Raw genomic sequence first — 20,746 nt, 5'->3', positions numbered from 1 at the left:
AATAAGCACTTAGGAAGTGCCGGTTATCTGTGAACAGGGCATCGACTCTGCCCTCCTGGGGTGCTTGTCTGGGTCCCCCTGACACACGTGCTCTGGTTACAGAGATGGGCCGGGAACGGCTCATCAGGTGTGGGTGTGGTGCGTTGTGTCCCGCCTCGCCTGCTCTTTAGAGGCTGTGAGAACGCCCTTCCCCGGAAGACGGAAGCTCAGGGCGCCCCCACGCGCCAGGCCCCGAGCAGGTCAGCAGCAGCAACACCCTCTCTGGATCTGGCAGCCGTGACACCAGCCTCTCCTGGCCTTCTCCAGCTTTCATTCCGGAACTTGTCTCCAGCCTCCGAGGTGCCCCCCTTCACGTAAGCCCTCACGGTGATGCGCTGGCAGAGAGATGGTTTCTTGCCTGAGAAACCACCCTTCTCCTTCGCTGGACTGGTGGCTACCGTTGCTGAAAGCCTTTTAGTCGTTTTGGGAAGAACCCCGGGCACAAAGGTGAAGGGGGAGTCTGGAGAGGCCCTTGGGAGCCTCTGCCCCTCTTCTGTCCTGGGGCTCGGAGGCTGGGAGTGGGGGGCTCTTGGGCTGCAGCAGGTCACAGGTGACCCCAGGACGGAGAGAAGCAGGGAGTCTGGGGACCAGTTCCTCCGCGGCTGCCAGCTGCTGGGGGGGACGCTCTACCAGACCAGCAGGACCGATGGCAACAGCTGACCTCCCAGTGTCCCGGGGCCAACACTGTTCTCTGTGCTCCACGCCTGCCCGCAGTTATGGACGACTGCAGGATGGAGGGGCAGGGTCGGGACAGGAAGGAGAAAGGGGTCTGCCTTGCACAGGGGAGGCTGGCTTCTGCTGTAGAGCCGCAGAAGAAGTACAGGATGCCAGTTCCATCTGAATTTTAGATAAACAGCAAACACGTGTTTACTATGACCACATCCCCTGTACTGCCAGTATGCTTATTTGCTAAGCCTGGCAACCCTATTTGGTCTCTCTAAGCTTCTCGCACCTTTAATCAAGATGACCACTCTGCTTCTGCCAGCTTCCAGCTGTGACCCCCACCCCAACCCTCCCCAGTCAGGTCAGGTCAGCCTGGCTCAGCTGACTTCCACACCTTGAACAAGTCAGAGACCGTCCTGGGGGTGATTTCAGCGCTCCTTTGTCAGCATGAAGCTGTGAAATTCCTCTGGGCTGCACTGGGACGGGTGTTTAAATCAGCACTTACTGAGTTTTAATTGCGTGTGAGTCACCTGGGACCTGGTTCAAATGCAGGTTCTGATTCAGCAGGTATCGGGTGGGGCCTGAGCACCTGCACCTCTGACAGGCTCCCGGGGGCGACGAACAGCTGCTCAGAGACAGAGGTGCCGTCAGACCAGAAGCAGGGCGGCGGCTGGTCCCAAACCTCAACTTATGCGTGGCTGTCCCTGTGGGATGGGGTGTGTCTCCCCACATGCACATGCTGAAGTCCTGATAGACTTGAAGCCCTGGATCAAGATTGTAAGAACATGCATCTAGGAAACGCCTCCACCACAGCTTTGTCAGCCACCCAAGGGTAGAGCAGTGGCCCGTATACGCATCAAAGTTTTTGTTAACTTTTCCGCATGTGATTCGGATCAGCAACTCGGCAGCGCGGAGGGGCGCCGTGGGCGTGCTCACGTCTCACAGAGCGGAGGCAGGGTCCTCAGCCCATCATGAGTTTCAGGAACTGGGGCTTTAAATGAGGACTGAGGGACGCGCGGCCGTTTTGCACATGGAGGGGGTCCCGAGTGTGAGGCCAAGATTCACAAAGGACAGAGGCTGTCAGAGAAAGTGTGAAAGTTCAGGCCAAGGCAGGTGACGGCGTATGGGGAGGAGGGGCGGCGGGGCGCCCCTGGGAGGCACAGATTGGGGGACTAGCTGCAGAGTCACCAGGAACAGAAAGGAAGTGACCCCCCCCCCCAGGGGGACTGAACGAGGTCTCAGTCTGAGGGGGAGAGAGACACTGTCTTGTGTAGAGACCGGGAAATCCCAGCGCCCACGGCTCGGGGGAGCGGCCCAGGCTCCATTTTGGCCGGTGATCCTGGTGGGCCTAAGTCGTGTTTTTCAAACTGTGGGTTGTGACCCATCAGTGGCTCTTGAACTCAGGTTCGTAGGCTGCGAGCAGCTTTAAATAAAGGCTGGGAGGCGGGCCAAATGGAAGAGGTGCCAGCACACGCTGCTGATTGTTGGGTTGTGCGTGTATGTGTGTGTGTGTGTGTGTGTGTGAGTGTGCATGTGTGTTCTGTGTGCAGTTGTGTGTATGCATGTGTGTACGTGTGTGCACGTATGTGGGTGTGTTGTGTGTACATGTGTGTACACGTACACACGTGTGTCATGTATGTGTGTCGTGTATGTGCACACACACGTGTGCATATACAACATTCCAATGTACAGCATCATCCTCACAGTGCTTGTGGTTCAGGAAGTCGGAAAGCTGTTGACTGGCGTCTGGGAGCGCCGTCCCCCGGGGCTCAGAGGGAACACGCTGGGGGTCTGGGCAGGAGCCAGATGGCATGAGAGTCAGGGGACCCCTCTCCTGGTCAGGGTGCCCGGGGGGCCCAGGGCCTGGAGCTCGTCCACCTGCACTGAAGTGCCCTTCCAGATGGTTACACGGCTCAGATCTGCCTGCTGCTCTTAGACGTCTTTGAGAACAGACGACAATGAAACCAAGACCGGCGGGCGTGGACTGTGCCGCCTCGTCGCTCTGAGTCCCCGTGGCGACGTGATGATAAACCAGCGAGAGACCCCGTTGCTTTGGTCGGAGGTGGGAGGCGGGCAGGGGCTTCGCTTCGTCAGGGAAAGGCTCGAGAGGACTTTAAGGCTCCTTTTTGGCCCCAGGCCCCTCGCTGGTCCCCTGGTGAGAGATCCTCTCACCTCTTCCCAGAAGCAGCCCCGCTCTGCCCCGCAGGTGGTGGAAAATGACTGCGCTCAGGAGTCAAAGACGCAGAACTTTGGGCGCTTCCCAGAGGGCGGTGCTCACCCAGGGATGTCGTTTAGAGACAGCCGGGGACATGGCGCTTAGGGGCCTCCCCCTCGGGAGAGAGAGTCCTTACAAAGAACGGATGGGGAGTCTGCCCAGTGCTCTGGAGCCTGGCTGTCAGGGCGCTGGGGGAGGGGGGCCTGTGTCCTGGGACGTGACCCACACGCCGAGCCCACCCCCACCCATCACATGACAACCTCCGGTCCCTGTGCCACCACCAACAGCAAGGCTGGTCTTTATTTGATGTAAGTAAAACTCTACAGGAAGTCTAATTTGCAAGAAGTTGACAACCAACATACCACAAAACATTCAAGGTGACGTCTGCCCCGCTTGGTGACAAGTGTGTGGGTTTTGACCTGGACCCTGAGAAAATGCAGGCTTTCACGGGTCAGCCCCTCCTGAGGCGGATCGGGCGTGTGTCAGAAAGATGCGGGCACTGACGGCGTCAGGAGGCACCCCGAGGGCTGAGCTGGGGGACTCTGTCACTCATCTCCACCTCAGCAGCCGAGCCTCCTGTAACTCAGGTCGCAGCCGGAACCAGGGTCTTGGGGACGACCAGGAGGGCGACCATCACCCAGAGGTCGCTGGCCACCCCAGGGCCGTGTCGCCCCTGGAAGAGCCGGGCTCACTCTGAGCAGGCTGGTCCCTCCCATCCCACATCAGGGCCGGTGCCTGGACCGCTGGGGCCCCTGGACAGCGAAGCGTGGTGGGTGACGGAGGAATCGTCCAGCAGAGTGGCAGCTCTCCTGGGAAGCGCGTGGCCGGTGTCGGCGAAAGTCATCAATCAGTCATAAGAATAAGAAGAGTTTTGTTTGAGCCAAACTGAAGACCAGCCCCTGAAGCTGCTTCCTGGGTAACTCTGAGAAACTGCTCCAGAGAAGCAGGGCTTCCAGCACAGTTTAATGTCCTGTCAGAACAAAGAACGTTAACAAGTCAGGGACACACTTCTTCAAGGTCTCCAAAAACAGACCAGCACGCCCAGTGTGGCCTTGGCACCTGGGAAGGGGGTCTTGTCAGCAGGGAGGACCAGCACGGGCGTCCCAGGAAGAGGGGCGTTTAATCTTTATTTTTAACATGGACACTCTTCACTTCTGGCCAGTGCACCCTTTTTGTTAATAAGTAAAGCAGATGGACAATGTATGTTTGATGGGCCACAAACAGGCTGTGCTGGTGAGCATCAAACTCAAGTTAACTCCTGCATAAGCCAGAATGACTTCCCCAGACCTCAGTATGTGTGCAGTCCGTGTGGCCCAGCCCACGAGCCTGTGTGTCCGTCTGGACACAGCTGTGTTTTACCCTTTCTGAACTTTCCATACAATTGGCCTAAATGCTCCCCAGCCTTGAAGCAGCTGGATGGGGAAGAAAGAGAGGGGTTGGGGGCGGTAAGTGAGGATGGGGGCCTCTCTCCGGCAAGCTCAGGCCCTCGGTTAGAACCCCGTGGTCACCGACGGGGGTGGGGGTTAGCACCCTAGTGCAAACCTGCCCCCCATCCTGTGATGGGGCCCCCAGGGCACAGGCAGACCTGCCCTGGGATGGGCAGTGGTGAGGCGGTGACCGTGTGACTGACATGTGACCCGGCCTTGGCCCCCTTGGTGACCAGGGATGCTCCCTGGCTGGCCGGCCCCAGCCGTGGTGCTGGCCACCACCAGTCCTAAAGGAGGAGTCTGCACACTTTCCACTCGGCGCCCAGGAGTCTGAGCACAGGAGACTTGGTGGGCCAAGCCCAGAGGGGACCAGGTGTGTTCCAGAATGAAGCTCTTGTCGCAGCTCTGTCCCCTCTCAGAGGGGACCTTGCCAGTGCTGAGCCAACATCCCCTAAGTTGCTGCCAGCAGTGGCCTGCGGGTTATCACTTAGCACATTCTCCATCACAAAGACCAGGGCCTCCCCTGCCCTCCCCCCCCCACCTCCCTCCTCTCTGCGTTCTTGTGGGAACGCCCCCCAGGGGGTTAGGGAAGGACCCCCTGTGCTTGATGAAGTCCTTCCCTCCCTCCCCTCCCACCCCCTTTCCACCCCCACCCTGCGAGTCACAGAGCAGAGACGGCCTTGTCCCTGAAGGGCTGCTGAGGCAGAAAGGAATTTTACCCAAATACTGAGGAATTTCTACCAATCCCTGCCCCCTCCCCCCGACCTGGGCAGAGCCAAGACAGACTGGTGCCCTGAGAATAGTTTGGACCTTTCCAGGACGATGTTCTTTAAACAACAATTCAACATTTATTTATAAGTGGGGGCAATTTTTACAAATAAATGTCATCTATCTTTTCTTTATGGCCAAAATAAGGGATTTATTACATGCATTCATTAGGCGTCATCTTCCGAACCACACGATTTATTGTCAGTCATAAACAAGATAAACTGCCTAAAATGTGGATAATAAAATTACTCGCGTGCTTCCCATAAAAACCAGCAGGCTGTGCTGCCTTCCCCGTCTTCAGAGTTGTCGCTGACGCTCAGTGTGGGCTCCGGGGCCTCTCAGCTGCCTGATCTCAGGGCTGGGGGCTGGGCCTGTGCGGGGGGTTTCATCCTGATGACTCAGTGGCCCCGCCCCTGGGGATCTGGGGGGTGTCCTGGGTTCCCGCCCAGGAGGCAGCGCAGAGCGGGGCCTCAGAGCAGCCAGGAGGGTCTAGAATCTCAGGGAAAGTGGCAGAGAGAACTTCTGAGTTGCCCAGTCAAGTCTCAGGGCGCCATCGGTCCTGATGCCACGGGGGTGCCTTTGTGGAAGCCAGGCCCCAGGGAGACTCGGGCTCCGGCGGGGGAGCGGTCGGAGGGTGGGCGGCTGCGTACTTCACCAGAGCAACGTCAGCCTTCCCGGGACTGATGGCGACTCTCCGTCCATCGTGGACCGTCTCAGCAGCCGGGGATGTGATGTCTGGGTCACAGACTAGGTCAGGAGTCCACGTGGACACTGAGGACTGGCAGCACAGTCCCAGTTCGCCCCAGTGAGGCCTCAGCGTCCCTTCTGGCCGGGGTCCCGGAAGCTCTCAGAATGGGCCACCCCGGCTCTGTCTCCAGACCCCCCGCAGCGGAGGAGTCCAGGGTCTTCCCCAAAGCAGCCTGTTGAACGTGGCCCTCCAAGCCCCCTCCTGTGTCTGCCTCGCTCCTTCCGTCCCCAGACATGCTGGGGAGGAGGAGGGGACCCTCTGGGTCTCCCGGAGCCAGAGGGCACCCAGGCCGGCATCTCTCTCTGCAGCTCCCAGCAAGCTTCAACGTCGCGACCTGAGGCTGAGATACTGACTCTGTGTTTACGAGGCCCCTGCCTGTGAGTCGGTTTTGACGGGTTTGGTCAGAGTCGCTCTCTGGGCATTACGATGAGAAAGCTGTCAGGGTAAATGCCGTCCTGACATTTGAATGGAGACGTTCATGTAATTTTTGGTTGTTTAAGGGCGAGAAGCCTGGAACTCTGTCTCCTTGTTAAAATGACAAGCAGCAGCCAGCATCTTTTCTCCTCTTCCCTCTGGACAAGCAGGGACTAAGTGGGGACCTGCTGTATGATGAACTCACATGTAGGAGAGCTGCTCCCGTGGGACACACGTGCAGTGCGGTGCGTTTCTGTCCAGCACCATCCTCGTCACACCCTGGGTGTGCGTGTGAGGAGGCTCTGTCGGATGAGCTGACTGTCGCCGTCCCTGACTTTGGGGATGCCAAACCCAAGCAAAGCCGCGCTGACCTTGCTTCCATTCTTTAATTGCTAAGCTACACCTTCTCTTTAAATTCCACGAATAACGTGATGTGAAGATACACTGAGCTTGAAAAACCCACGTTCCAGTAGAACCGCCCATCCCAGCTCTGGAAAGTTAACTGCTTTCATCACCCGCTTTGTTCATCCCGGAAATTTCAGAGCCCCGCCAGACACACAAATATTGTATTTAAGGCTTCAGATAATTCTTGTTGCCGGCCTGTTCTGCACATCGCAAATTGCTGTTAGAGCTCTCAGTGGGGTCATTGTACTAGATCTCCTGACAATAAAAATGAGGCTTTATATTTTCATCATTTATAGGAAGTACAGCTAATATTAAGTAGAATAAAAAGGCATTTAATTTTCTCAGAAAGAAAAAATGTTCCTCAAGACCTGCTCAGTGAAGATAATGAAAAATCAAAGCAAAAGTACAATGTTGTCAACCCTTGTGTTTGTGTTCATTGCAATCTTCAGTCCCTGAGGCATTACTAATTGAAAGTTTATTTTATTTCTCACAACTTCTCTTCAATGGTCTTTATAAAATTATTTCTCAGCATGATGTAACTGATCATTTTTTGATCCAAATGGCATTAAAACCACTTCAGTTACCTTGTGTCAAGTGTGTTACAGGAACGCCGTGTGCCACCAGGGACACATCTCACTCGCACACGGGTTTTCAGTGACTGGGGGACATGTTTACCTCCTGCCACAAACATGGAACAAAACAGTGCTGTTTACTGTCTTCTCAAGACATAATCTCGAGCAAATCACTTTAATGGTCAAAACCTTGATTTTCCACGTGAGAGGTAAGGGGAGGGTATAGCTCAGTGGTAGAGCACATGCTTAGCATGCACAAGGTCCTGGGTTCAATCCTCAGCACTTCCATTAAAATAAATCAGGAAGTAAAAACCTAATTACCTCCCCCAAAAGTTTTTCAAAAGAAATAAAATAAGAAGTGTGTATTTTCAAGGGAGGGAGGACTCTAGTTAAAAACAAAGATTTCCCGAAGCACTGCTCTGGGAACCCTTTACAGGCTAAGCTGGGTGAGTCCGTTCCCACCGCCCCCACCCAAAGATGTCCCTGCAGTTTTGAGGGTGCAGGACACGGATGGAGGGCCTGGAGTCTCAGCAGCCCGGAGAGCGGCCGCAGAGCCCACTGGAGCTGCAGGAGCATTGGGGCGACTTCCCTGCGAATGACAATTACCTGAGTGACCTGGGGGTGGAGCGTGGGGGGGGCATAGTCAGTGCACCCGATCGTGGGACCACATGCGTTTTACACTTCCTGTGACTCTGCTCATAGAAGAAGGATGGTGTTCACACCCCTAAGTCTCAGAGGACAGAACGGCCCTGCAAAGCATTCGATGACTTCCTTCGAGGTGTGTGCGTGTCGTGCAGGTGGCGGTCCCAGAGCCTGTGTTCTGAGTTACGCTTTAAATCCCGCCCTCTCTGCAAAATAAAGCCAGGGTGTGATGCTGCCACGCACCTACCAGAATGGCTGAAAGTGCAAAGACGGATCACACGAGCTTGAGAGAGGCCGAGAGGAAGCGGAGCTCCCGCACCTGCGGTGGGAACGCAGGGTGGGACAGCCACTTTGGAAAACAGCTCATCAGTTTCTTTCAAAACAACCACCTTACCTGGGGTCGACAGACACACCACGGCGTGTGAAACAGACCGTCAACAAGGACCCGCGGCAACTATACCCAGCTTCTCACAATGAGCTACGATGGAAAAGAACATGGAAAAAAGTATGTACACGTATAACTGAGTCGCTGTGCTGCACACCTGAAACGAACATTGTAAATCAACCGCACTTCAATACAAAATAAAACTAAAAACACAGAGACACCTACTTTATGACCAGCCGTCCGCTCCTGGCATTTTCCCCAGAGGGAGCAAAGACGTGCACACAGACCTTCACAGCCGCTTTATTTGTAAGAGGCCTGAGAACAACTCCACGGCCCAGCAGCAGCCGAGCAGCTGAACAAGCCCCGGCACACACGGGGAGAGCCTTCTGTCGACCCTGCGAGTGGGAGGAAAGCTGCAGACTCCCCCAGCCCAGGCGAGGACCGCGCTAATGAGACGCCAGGCAAGCCCGGGCTCAGAAATTACCACCAGATTTGTCCACCATGTGTGGTGACTTTAAGACCCTTTGTGTCTATAAACCCGAGCTCTTGTCTTCCACTTTCTCATTCCATGAGGTTTCAAACAAGCACTGAAACAGGATGACATCACCAAATTCAAAAAGAGAGACATCAAAAAGGGTGTGGCAGGGCTAGTACTTGGGGGTGTGTGTGTGTGTGAGAGAGAGAGAGACAGACAGACAGACAGAGACAGAAAGACAGAGAGAGAAGTGGGGAAATTTAGAGCAAAGCGTTGATCTACTCAGTGCAATGACCTCTTTACTAGTAAAATCTTTCTTTCCAGGATTGAAAACTTCTAAGGTTTGTTTTGAAAACAGAGACAACGTAGGGGGAAGTCCTTCTTCTCTGGAGACGCCTGCCGAGGGGCCTAGGGTGAGCTGTCGTGCGGTCTGCCACCTGCTGACAACGGCTCAGTGACAGCAACAGAAGCAATCCCCCAAGCCGCAGCAGCTCAGTCCCCACGTGTAGAACGACAGGGGCAGTGTCCTCAGATGTTAAGGGTGCAGGGACGTGGACTGCACGCCTCTCTACTTCCCCTCAGATTTGGACATTTCCAAAACGAAGGCGGGAGAGAAACAGGCACCGCTCTATCGTAGCGTATTTTGCCATTGAGCTAATAGAGGCACCCCCAGCCTCACCCACTGGCAAATTCAACTTCCTCACCAGAGGAAAGACTTTCCGTGGGCTGCTAAAATGACATGAAATGCAAAAAGGCACAGATCCCCAGAGTAAGTGGTCAGCAGACATTTAAGGGAGTCAGTGAGCAGTCCGGGAGGATAAGGGAGTTCAGGCTACTTTGGTCCCACGTCATCATCACCAAGCCTCATCTCGGCAGGATGCCTGTGTTCTCATCCAGTCTCCTTTTTTTTGGTGTCGTCATCAGAGACAGAGCGTTGAAGCAGGTAGGACCAGACCTGGTCCTGTAGATCCCGTGGGACTTGCGTCTTCTGGAAAGTGGTGCAGATGGAAGATATGAGACTGACACGAACTAGACGTCTGATCTGAGATGAGTCACGGGTTCTTTCCACGCTGTAATGTCCTCATTTTTTAAAAGGGGATAATGCAATGAACACCACCTACCCCAGAGGACTTTATAGGGTTAAAGAGGATGCAAACATAATTAAAACTAATCTGAAAAATTCAAAGTGCCACACAGATGGAAGATACGTGTTACTAATCTTTATATTCAACAATATAAGAATGTCAATGTACTCTTCTATCAAGAGTAAAGAGTATCTCCTTACAGAGAGCACTTTGCTGAGTTGAATTAATATCTACATATCAACTGGAAACATGAAATAAGTCGACTACCGGTGGTTTTATTCTGGCAAATACATTTCAAACTATTTCATCCAATGAAAGGAATAAAGAAATATCTTAACATACTCACTAACTTGAAATTTCCCTACTACCGTTTTGTGAGTTTGTTTCTCAGCGAAGATCTGATTGCTTTTCATTAGGAATATTTTCTTTCGCTTGCAACCTCAAGAGAGTGAAACCTGTTTGCAGAATAAGGGAGACTCGTGATGAAGAGTTTCCAGGTGGAGGCGGCAGGCACGCTGGTGTGGCTGGTGGTGCGGACCCCGGGGTTTCCCTCATGGCGCCTGTGACTCGCTCTGCCCCCTGACCCAGCGCCCCTCTGGCTACGGGGCGCTGGGGGAAGCCGCGGCCTTAGGCTTAGCCCTGGGTCTGCCACCGCCCACTTGGGTGATCTTGGAAAAACTGCTTCCCCTCTCTGAGGCCTCACTGTTGAGAGGAGCTGTAAATGGGCGACCAGTCCTAACATTCTGTGAGCCTGGAATGGGACGGGTACAAATCACCTTTCCTGTGAACCTGAAGGCGTTACGTGGCTCCAAGAAGCACGACGAAGACCAGCAGAGGGAAGCCGCAGAAGAAGAGATTTCAGCTGAATACAAATCACTGTGTTTGGAAAATTCAGTCTGTTTAAGAGCAGACCTGGGAACAGAGATGTCTGGCCCAGAAGGCCTTGCAAGTTGTCTCTGAGGTGTGCCCTGCGCCCTGACTCCAAACACAAAACAGTGGCAGACAAAGCAAAACCAAAAGAGTTGCCGTGACCCAGCATTTCCCAAAATCGAGAAAACATTTCCGGGACCAGAAGCAGAACCGAACAGAGCCCGTCAGTGGGGCCACAGCGGAGCCCGCAGGGCTCTGACGCCGAGGCCGGTAGAGGCGGCTGGGGGTTCGCTCAGGCAGCACCACGCAGACCTGGATGCCCACCCAGCGAGCGGGACCGCGCCGGCCCCGCATGCGATGGCAGAGGGGAGCCCAGATTCCAGCATCCGCTTGGGCGTGAGACGGAAGGCAAGGGCCGCGGACGAACTGGGTACGTACCGGGTGCCAACGCGGAGCGCGAGTCTGCCCAGAGCGTGCCACGCGGAGCAGTAGTTTTACAGGGTGTTCAGTGATGTTGTTTGGGAAAATGTTTCCTGCTCCAGAGAGTTTGGGACCCACCGATTTAAATCAGCTACATGTTTCTTTTACGTAGTGCTTCTCAGGGCCTTACGCCAGTATGGTGGGAATTTCCAACAGGGACAATGTAATGTCAGGCGCCCCCCAACACTTACTTGGCCGTGCACCCTCTTTTTTATAAAGAATTGTATTCTGGAAAACGCCTGGGAGGTTCAGGACACAGAATCACTGGCCACTGCGCCCAGCCCATGACCTCACAGATGCGGACCTGGGGCCCAGGAGAGGTGCAGTATCTGGCCCCGGGGTCCCACAGCCGGCACTCTCTCAGCAGGAGTAAAAGGTAAATTATTTTTCAGGTATTTTGTTGACCATTAATTCACCTTATCCAGGGGTTTTCATAGAGATACACAGACTTGAGGGAAAAAGTAATAATGTGAGAAAAAGGGGCTCTCAGGGAACTGAAGCTTCCCAACAGCCAGACATGTGCTTTTACTGTAATCCCAGTAACACCAAAAATAAAAATTTAAAAAATACAATAAATAAAATAAAATGTGAAGAAGGAATATATTAGAGAAAAGAATTCACATATATTGCACCATCAAATTTAAGGGTTATGCTTCTTAGTAAATAAAATTGAGGAAATAAAAAAGAAGATAAATTATAAATTTCCTCTAAGAGTTATGACTCAGCCTAAAGCATAACTGAATCTTTACCAACCTCCTAAGTGTTGATAAAAATTTAGAGTAAATTATACAATAACTTGGTTTATTATCCTGATATCTTTTAAAAGCCAGCGACAGTGTTTTGACCACAGCACATGTACTGACATGGCAGGCTTTAATCCCACCACTGTAACATTTAATGGTAAAAATTAAAATGTCAAATCAGTGGGGAGGGCATAGCTCAGTGGGAGAGTGCGTGCTTAGCAAGCATAAGGTCCTGGGCTCAATCCCCAGTACCTCCACTAAAAAAATAAGTAAATAAATAAATACAAATGAACATAATTGCCTCCTCCCAAAAAACAAAAATTAAAAAATAATAAAATAAATAAAATAAAATGTCAAATCATCTCCTGGCCAAATTATCAGAAATTTAGAATTAGTGGAATTTTTATTCTATGCATACGTACGGTGGGAAGAGAGAGGCAACATTTGTGTGTGTGTGTGGAGGGGAGGGTCCTATTATATAAACAAAATGAGTCACTCAAAATTAACCCATCAGCATCATTTGGCTGCCCAGTTTCATGTGATGTCATGAAAGAAGGTTGGCACCAGCCCATGAGAGTGAGCTGCTTGCCAGGCAACCCTAGAGAGTGGCTGCACCTGTGCAAGACCCAGAGCTCCGGGCCATCTAGTCAACCCCACACAGCAGCTGCAGGGCGGTGGGCTGGGGACTGTCCCAAAGGGGGAAGTGCGGTCCAGGGCACACGTGGTCTCAGACCATCAGGGAACCCTGCCATCCCCACCCACCACAGGCAGGAGCCAGCTTGCCTAGATCAAAGGGTGGGACTCACTCTATAAGGATGTAAAGGATGTAACAGACATGCATGTATAAAAATTCTGTATTCACACAGCTTCTCAGGACTATCTCTCTGGGCAGTAATTAAACTTGGAATTGAAAATCAAAAGAGAAAGGGCTTCCATTACTGTCAAACCTGCATTTTGAATCTCTTTGATGTGAGCACCCTGCACTTCCTGTTTCCTGCATCACTGTGATGTTTCTAAGAACCCTTCCCGCGATGCGGCTGAAGACATGATTCTAATGGGAGGTGAGGCACTGAGTGGCCTTTTCCCATCACCGCAGGGATTTTTTAAAGCCTGTCTTTCAAGTTCGGCACAGCAGGAAGCCGAGCTCTGAGGATCTGTTTTTCCACCCATGGTGACATTAAGGACCATGGTAACTGGAACTTGACAGAAGCGCACCTGGTGCCCACGCCGGAGGGGAGGCACATGCCCTGGCCGCCCGGCGGTGAAGGTACCCTCCTCCTTTGTGTTGACCACACAGCACCCATGGGCGCTGTAGCCAGTTGTGACTAATGCAGGACGGGGAAGGGCTGTGCCCTCTGGCCACACAGCAAAGGGCACTGGCAGCAAAACCTTGGCCCCAGCCCTGCGCTTCCACACCCCTGTCCCCACGGTGCCCCGGAGAGCAGCTATTCCCGAGGCCTGTTGCCCGCGGGTGGTGCACAGCCTGGCTGCCAGCCTGACCTGCAGGAGGTGGGCCCGGAGGATCCGTGTGCATTTCAACATCAAATGTACGGAGCGATTCCTCCCATAAAAACAAACATTGGCTGTTGTCCTGTCCGTCTTCAGGACAGGATGAGCTCCCAGGACTTCGACGTCAGGCACACTGAGGTTCCGGGCTGGGGGAGGGTGGTGACGGCTTTGACACACCGCATTATTATGTGTTAACAGGAGCCTGAGGCTGCTCTTTTGGGGCCAATTCTAATTTTTCAGAGTCAAGATCTCCTCCCTGGCTACTGATGGTGTGAAAATCTCCCATGGGGTTCTGGAATTGCCTTGGTGGAGGGCACCGACCATTCAGCCCATAAAGTGCATGGGGTCGGGGGCAGGGACCTGAGGAGATTTATTCCCAGCAGGAAAGGACATTTCCTCTGCCAGAATCAGCGCCCAGCCAGAGGGACCAGCCAAGGGAGGCCAGGTCCCCAGGGGAGGGTCAAACACATGAGCTCGTGGGCCAACACCAAACGCAAGGACCAGAGAGGGTCCAGGTGAGAGCCACAGGGTCGCGAGCACAGCTGCACACGGACCCAGGCCACCTGCTGTCCTGGTGATGGACGCAGGGCACTGGGGTGTCCGGAGCCGTGATCGACCCCAGCTGGGCAGGCAGGACACCCGCCAGCCAGGCTGCCTCGAGGCAGAAATGTGTGACCATGTCTCTCCTTGGTTATTTCCCATCCAGCCCTTCCCTGGACCAGGCTCGGCACCCGGGGGCCGTTGGGGGGGGGTGTCGGGCAGTGCTGGGGTGGGTGGAGCAGAGCGGGGGAGGTGGCGGGATGACCCCCTTGTCAGAATTCCTCAGAATGGGATGATGGTCAGAAACGTCACGTTCAGTCAACATAGCCGCTGGGAAAACGAAACCCAAAATATTTGCCACAAGATGCTGCTCGGATCAAACAACAAAACACACAAGCATTTTTTTTTATTTCTCAGTATAACGTAGCCAAAGAAACCGTATTTCCGGCAGATGTTTATCACAGGCCGGAGGTCCACCCCTTTCTGTGTTTTTCTGGAATCACGTGATTCGGTCCACATCTCAGGCCAAGACTGGGACACCGTCCGTGGCACCGAGCAGCAGAATGACAACTGTACCCCGAAGGGCTCGTGGACCCCTCCTGGCGCTGAAACCAGCCTGGCTCGCTTTTGTCTGTGACCACTGATCTCTGCCGTTTCCCCGGACAGAATACGTCACAGCGTAAAGTGTGACATGACTGCAGCGGAATCACGGTGACAGTGAGCACGGGGTCAAGGCAAAGAGTTCCTCGCTGTCTGTGCTCTTCTTTACCATTTTTTGAAATGAATTTTTATTTTTCATCTTTAGGAAAAAAATAAAAGCTCTGTGTTAAGAAATTAAATTATTTTAATAGTTTGTACCTCTTTGGTATATTGAATCCCATTCATTAAAATGGTTTTAATTCAGGAAATGTTAAAATGAAACATTAGCCCCCTAGCAAATCAGATTTAGATAATTAATTCTGACGTTAATGGAGAAGAATTGCCAGGGAGATGGCACAGCGTGACTTTTTATTCCAAGAAGAGCAGCAGCTGCGGGAGGAGGTGGGGGCTGGGAGAGGAGGCGGGAGGTGGTCACTGGAGGGGGATGTGGGGGGCACATGCAGGGGGAGGGGGAAGAGGGGAGGGGGGCCGTCCCAAGTGAGGGAAGCAGGCGTGTGATTGAAGCGCCTTTAGCCTTAGTGATCCCCAGGATGAGTCCTGGATATCTAGAATTTTCTCTCTGTGTGGGAAGCTGGAGGGGACAGGATTCAATGAGCAGAGAACTGAACACCGAGCTGGTCTCCTACCTTTGTAGTGCAGCACTAAACCGTTCTCCACACTCAGCCAGACGCTCCCACAGACCTAACCGTTATCCCCACATCCCTCTTCTGCTTAAAATGCATCGAAATGTTCACAGCAGCACTATTGACAACAGCCAAGACATAGAAGCAATCTGAATGCCCATCAACAGATGAGTGGATAAAGAAGATGTGGTCTATACACAATAGAATATTACTCAGCCGTTAAAAAAGAAGGAAATAATGCCATTTGCAGCAATATGCATGGACCTAAAGATGATTATACTAAGTGAAGTAAGCCAGACAAAGACAAATACCATATGATATCACTTACATGTGGAATCTAAAATATGACACAGTTGAACTTACTTACAAAACAGAAACAGACTTGCAGACATAGTAAATGAACTTACGGTTACCAAAGGGGAAAGAGGGTGGAAGGGATAAATTAGGAGTTTGGGATTAATATATACACACTACTGTATATGAAATAGATAAACAACAAGGTTGTATTGTACAGCACAGGGGACTATAGTCAATAGCTTGTAATAACCTATAATGAAAAATAATATACGTGTAACTGCCGCTCCCCCCCACCGCCCCTGCCTGCCTCCCATGTGGCGGTGCCCGCACGCGGGAGGCTGCTGTTACCGTCTTTGAGTTGGATTACTGCTTTTTTAATTGAAGTGTAGTTGATTTACAAGTTCAGGAATATAGCAAAGTGATTCAGTTACACACGTATATACTCTTTGTCATGGCAGATTATTACAAGGCATTGAATACAGTTCCCTGTGCTGCACAGTGGAACCTTGTTGTATGTTTATTTTATATATAGCAGTGTGTGTCTGTTTAATCCCAAATTCCTAATTTATCCCTCTCCCTCTCTTCGCCTTTGGTAACCATAAATTTGTTTTCTTTGTCTGTGAGTCTGTTTCTGTTTTGTAAATAAGTTCATTTGTATCAATTTTGAAGATTCCACATACAAGTGGCATCATAGGATATTTGTCGCTATTTACTTCATGGAGTCAGGGAAGGTCTTAGAATAACCAGGAAATGAGGACCTGTAACGCCCAGGGGAGTTCCGGGTTTCACTCCGTGTCTCCAGGAGTCAGCTCCCCAGAAATCAGAACGACCAGGACACGGCTTCCAGGGGCTCCGAGAACAAGTTCTCCCCCGACAGGTGACCTCCCTTAGCTGTTACGGCCCCTTCCTTCCCACCTCCTGTCGCTGTGGCTGTCAGGCTCTGGGGACTGGACAGGAGACAGCAGTGACCTCCCCAGGCTCTTAGGGAACTGGTTTGCTCCTCAGAAAAGACCGGAAGGAACTCGGCCAGGCCGACAGGAACATCTTTCAAGGGAGGCTTTTCTAGAACCTTCCCTCTTCCCACATGCTGCTGAGTGTCCGTGCTGGTGGCTGCGAGTGACGCCCTGGAGGGACAAGGTAATCGGAGTCTAAAAATACATACAAAGACTGCCCCGTCAGCCGTCAAGAGCTGAGCAGTGGCCACGTCTAATGAGGTGGAAGCATCAAGACCAGACGCCTGCCCCGCTGCGCCCCTGCCCTTGGACGAGGCCCACGCGTGCCCCGTCTACCTGTCTTTCTTTCTCCACAAGCGGTACCTGCAACATCAAGCCTGGCCCAGACGCCGCTTGCAAGCCCCCTTCTGCTGACAGCTGGCCCTGCTGGCTTTGCAGTTTACTATGACACTCAGCCGACAACATCGGGCTTCTCGAGGAGGGAGCAGGGTTGTGTTAAAGAAGAATTTCTGTTGCTCAGACTTGTTTTTTTAACTCTGTTCTGGGAGGTCAAACATGTATCGAGTAGAAGAAAGGCCAGCGTACGGTCACCCTTTCTAGAACATTCAATAGTGAGACCCCATGTACCAAAAGTTACCCTTGAATACATAACTTCCAGTCATTGCTCACACAAAGTTTTATTAAACTTGATACTTCAGTGCCATTTGCTCTTGAAGGAAGAGTTATATTTTTGAGGACTTGGACGGGTAAGGCAGCAGTTAAGGGGCCTGGACGTACCACACAGCACATTTATGGCCTCGGCAGATTGCTTTACCTCCCTTAGTCTTGGGTCTCCATTGCCATGAAATACGGAAAGAAAACCCCCCAAAAGCGAATCCGCCGCACAGCACAAGGTGGGGCGTCCCGGGGGCACAATCAATGGCACCTGTCAGGGTTTTCACTGCAGCTTTATTTTCCTGTAAATTGGAGAACAGTGGGAAAAAGGATGGGGGAAGTTTTTATAACAACTTTACCCTAAAAATCCTTTTTTTTTTCTGGTCTTGGGGATTAAGAACTGACGGAGAACAAAGAAGTTAGGAGAGGCGACACCGTCTTGCCTTACATCTATAAATAAACAAACCCTGAATTAACAGCTATTGAATTTAGATTTACCCCTCGTTCCAAGGGGTCCGCTTTCAGCTTTCTGAGAATAGAAGAGGCGAGGCCCCACTGTAAAATCGTGCGAAATAACGTGCGGTGTGGACATGGTCTCTAAAAGATGAGCTGTGTGAGGTTCATTTTTCTCTGATGACGTCTCGTCTTTCCGATGGCTGAACAGAATCGGGGTCTATTATGATGTTTAAGGTGGAAATAAAGAAGAGACCACGTCAGACCTCCCCCCCTCCACCAGACCTTTAATTGTGTTTTATTCAGGCTCCAGCCTCGTTTAATTAATAGAAGTGAAAATAACCCCAAATCAGAAAACCACCCTTAAGTATTTATTACACTTGTTAGGAAATATTTCTGATTGAGCCGCCCGCCCCAAGCATTCTGAGTGCTGCTCTGCCGGGCGCCGAGCGGCTCCTGGTCACCCACGCGCCCGACGTCTCCTGGTCACCCGCGTGCCCGGCGGCTCCTGGTCACCCACGCGCCCCATCGGGAGTTCCTCTGTTCCACTGACACTCCTGCTTTGCTGCTGCAAGAAATTAAAAAGCTCAAATTGGAAGTTTCCCTTCCTTCCAAAGCTTCGTGGTCCTTCACACGACCCCAAAGAGATAGAGGCCAAGGTTGGCTGTAGTGAAATGAAGCGGGACATTGGGGTCCCTGAATTTGGAGAGTGATTTCATGTTACTTTTTTTAATCAGAAAAAAATTCAACTTATTTCTCTTTCGAGAGAGAGAGAGAACTTTAAGTACTGATAACATTCCTTCTCTCAGAGTGGATTCCATGGGTTTCTTTTTGCAAATACATTGAAGGCCTCCTTTTCCAGCCCTGTCTTCGTGACATATAGAATTACACCACAAATAGAAACTGAAGAAACAAAAACTATTTTAAAATGTGTGTTTATGTGATATCACTTATATGAGGAATCTTTAAAAAAGGACACGAATGAACTGATTTACAAAACAGACAGACGCACAGACATAGCAAACAAACTTACGGTTAAGGGGTGGGGAAAGGGGGCAGGGAGGCATAAATTGGGAGTTTGGGATTAGTAGATATAAACTATGATATAAAAATAGATAAACAACAAGGTCCTGCTATACAGCACAGGGAACTCTACTCAAAACCTTGTAATGGCCTATAATGAAAAGAATATGAAAAGGAATCTGCGTGTGTGAATGGATCACTGTGTTGTACACCAGAAGTTAACACACCGTCGTAAACCGACTCTACTTCAATACAAAACGCATGCTTCCAACAGAACAGAACAAAGCACCCGCCCCTCTGGACGCGGCGGGGAGGGAGGGCGGGTCTCCACACACAGCAGCCTTTACGGGAGGGAAAGACTGACCACGGAAAATAAAATAAAGAACAACTTACAATTTTCATCCCGAATCATTAAAACCCCTAACTCTGAGCAACTTTTTAAAGTTTTTTATTGAAAAAAAAACCTGCCCAAGGAAGAAGGAGCTGAGCCGCCTTCTGGAGAAATCCTGCCTGAGGCCCGGTCCTGACGCTGTCAGAGGCCTTTTCAGCAGCAGGAGAGCAGGCTCCCAGGCGCTGAGAAGGCGCGGAGACCACGCGTGGTTGGCGGCTCACGTGGTGACAAAATAGCCCGTCCACTGACAGGCGGGAGGGGCCGTGACGACAGCTGCTCGGTGCCCTGCTCTGGCAGGTCCCTCCCTGCCCTGTAACCCACAGCTCCTAGTGCAGGGGCAACGGGGCGACCACGTTTATAACTAAAACGAGGCGGGCAGGCTCTGGGGGAGGCCCTCCCGTGAGGGAGGTTCTTCAGTGCCTCCTCCTGGGAACTCTCTGGTCCTTGGTGTCCGGACGGGATTCTCCCTCGTGTGGCAACGCACCGGAGTGGCCTGGACAGTGACCCTCACGCGGATGGGGCCAGGTACACCAGCAGCCGGGTCCTGGGACCTCGAATGGTCTTCTCTGCGCCATGTGCACCGGCCACCTCTACAGGCCTGTCCACCTGATGCTCGGTGCGTGCGTGGGAAGGTGTCACGGGGGCTTCCACCGCAGATGCCTGCGACATCCTGGCATTAGCGGTGACATCTGGCAAGACCTAAGCCTCCCTTGGCATTGCAGTCATTGCATCGTGCAAAGTGCTTGGGTGAAAAAGCAAAATTTAGCATCCATTCATTGGGCAAATATCAGGGGAACACCTATTGTGTGCAAATCCCTGATGATAGGGACAGGATAAACCTGGAGTCCTTCCCAGATAAAGGACTAGAATGGCGTGACCTTCGATATTAGGACGGAAAAAACAAACAAGAAAAAGCAGATGAGACGCTGTTCCATATACGGCCACACACCCTGTTCTCAGGTCGCTGACACAGACGAGGTGTCTGTGTGTCCTGGGTGCCTGGTCTCCTCCAAACCCCACTGTGGGGATGAGGGGAAAAGCACCAGCCTCTGATGTCACCCTTGGAGGAGCAGGGAGTATTCACTGCTGCTTTTTAGACTTCGGGTTTTGTTTTATAAAACACACGCGTACGAGCACACACACTCGCCACCTCTCTGAATAGCAGCTAAACCTATTAACCTGCTCCATTTGGGGGAAAATGCCAGGTTCACTGGAGTTTGCTGATTACAGAGCGGGGCTGAAGCGGTTGCTTTCACCACCAGAGTGAAAATCGCTGGATCACCTGTAATGGTCCCACCGTGGAAGCTCTGAGCTTTCCAGGAGCGTGTGAAGTCCCGCACCTGCAAGCTCGAAGAGGCTCGGGTGTTGCCAGCAGCTGCAAGCTACCTTCAAGGCTGGAAAATCTCTCTGAATACAATTCCCTGTGCTCTGCTGAGCAGGGAAAGGTCACAGGCAGAGGGATGATGGAATTCAGCATCACTATGGTTTTTTTTTTTTAAATTGAAACATAGTTGAGTTGCAATGTTATGTTAGTTCCTGGTGAACAGCAAAGTGATTCAGTTATGCATGTATATATTCCTTTTCATTATAGGCTGTTACAAGGTATTTGAATATAGTTCCCTGTGCTATACAGTAGGACCTGTTGTTTATCTATTTTATATATAATAGTCAGTATCTATAAATCTCAAACTCCAAATTTATCCCTCCACCCT

The sequence above is a fragment of the Camelus ferus genome, chromosome 20, assembly GCF_009834535.1.
Source record: "Camelus ferus isolate YT-003-E chromosome 20, BCGSAC_Cfer_1.0, whole genome shotgun sequence".
Classification (NCBI taxonomy): Eukaryota; Metazoa; Chordata; class Mammalia; order Artiodactyla; family Camelidae; genus Camelus; species Camelus ferus.
The sequence above is the reverse complement of the archived record's forward strand: the minus strand, read 5'-3'. Positions refer to the sequence as shown.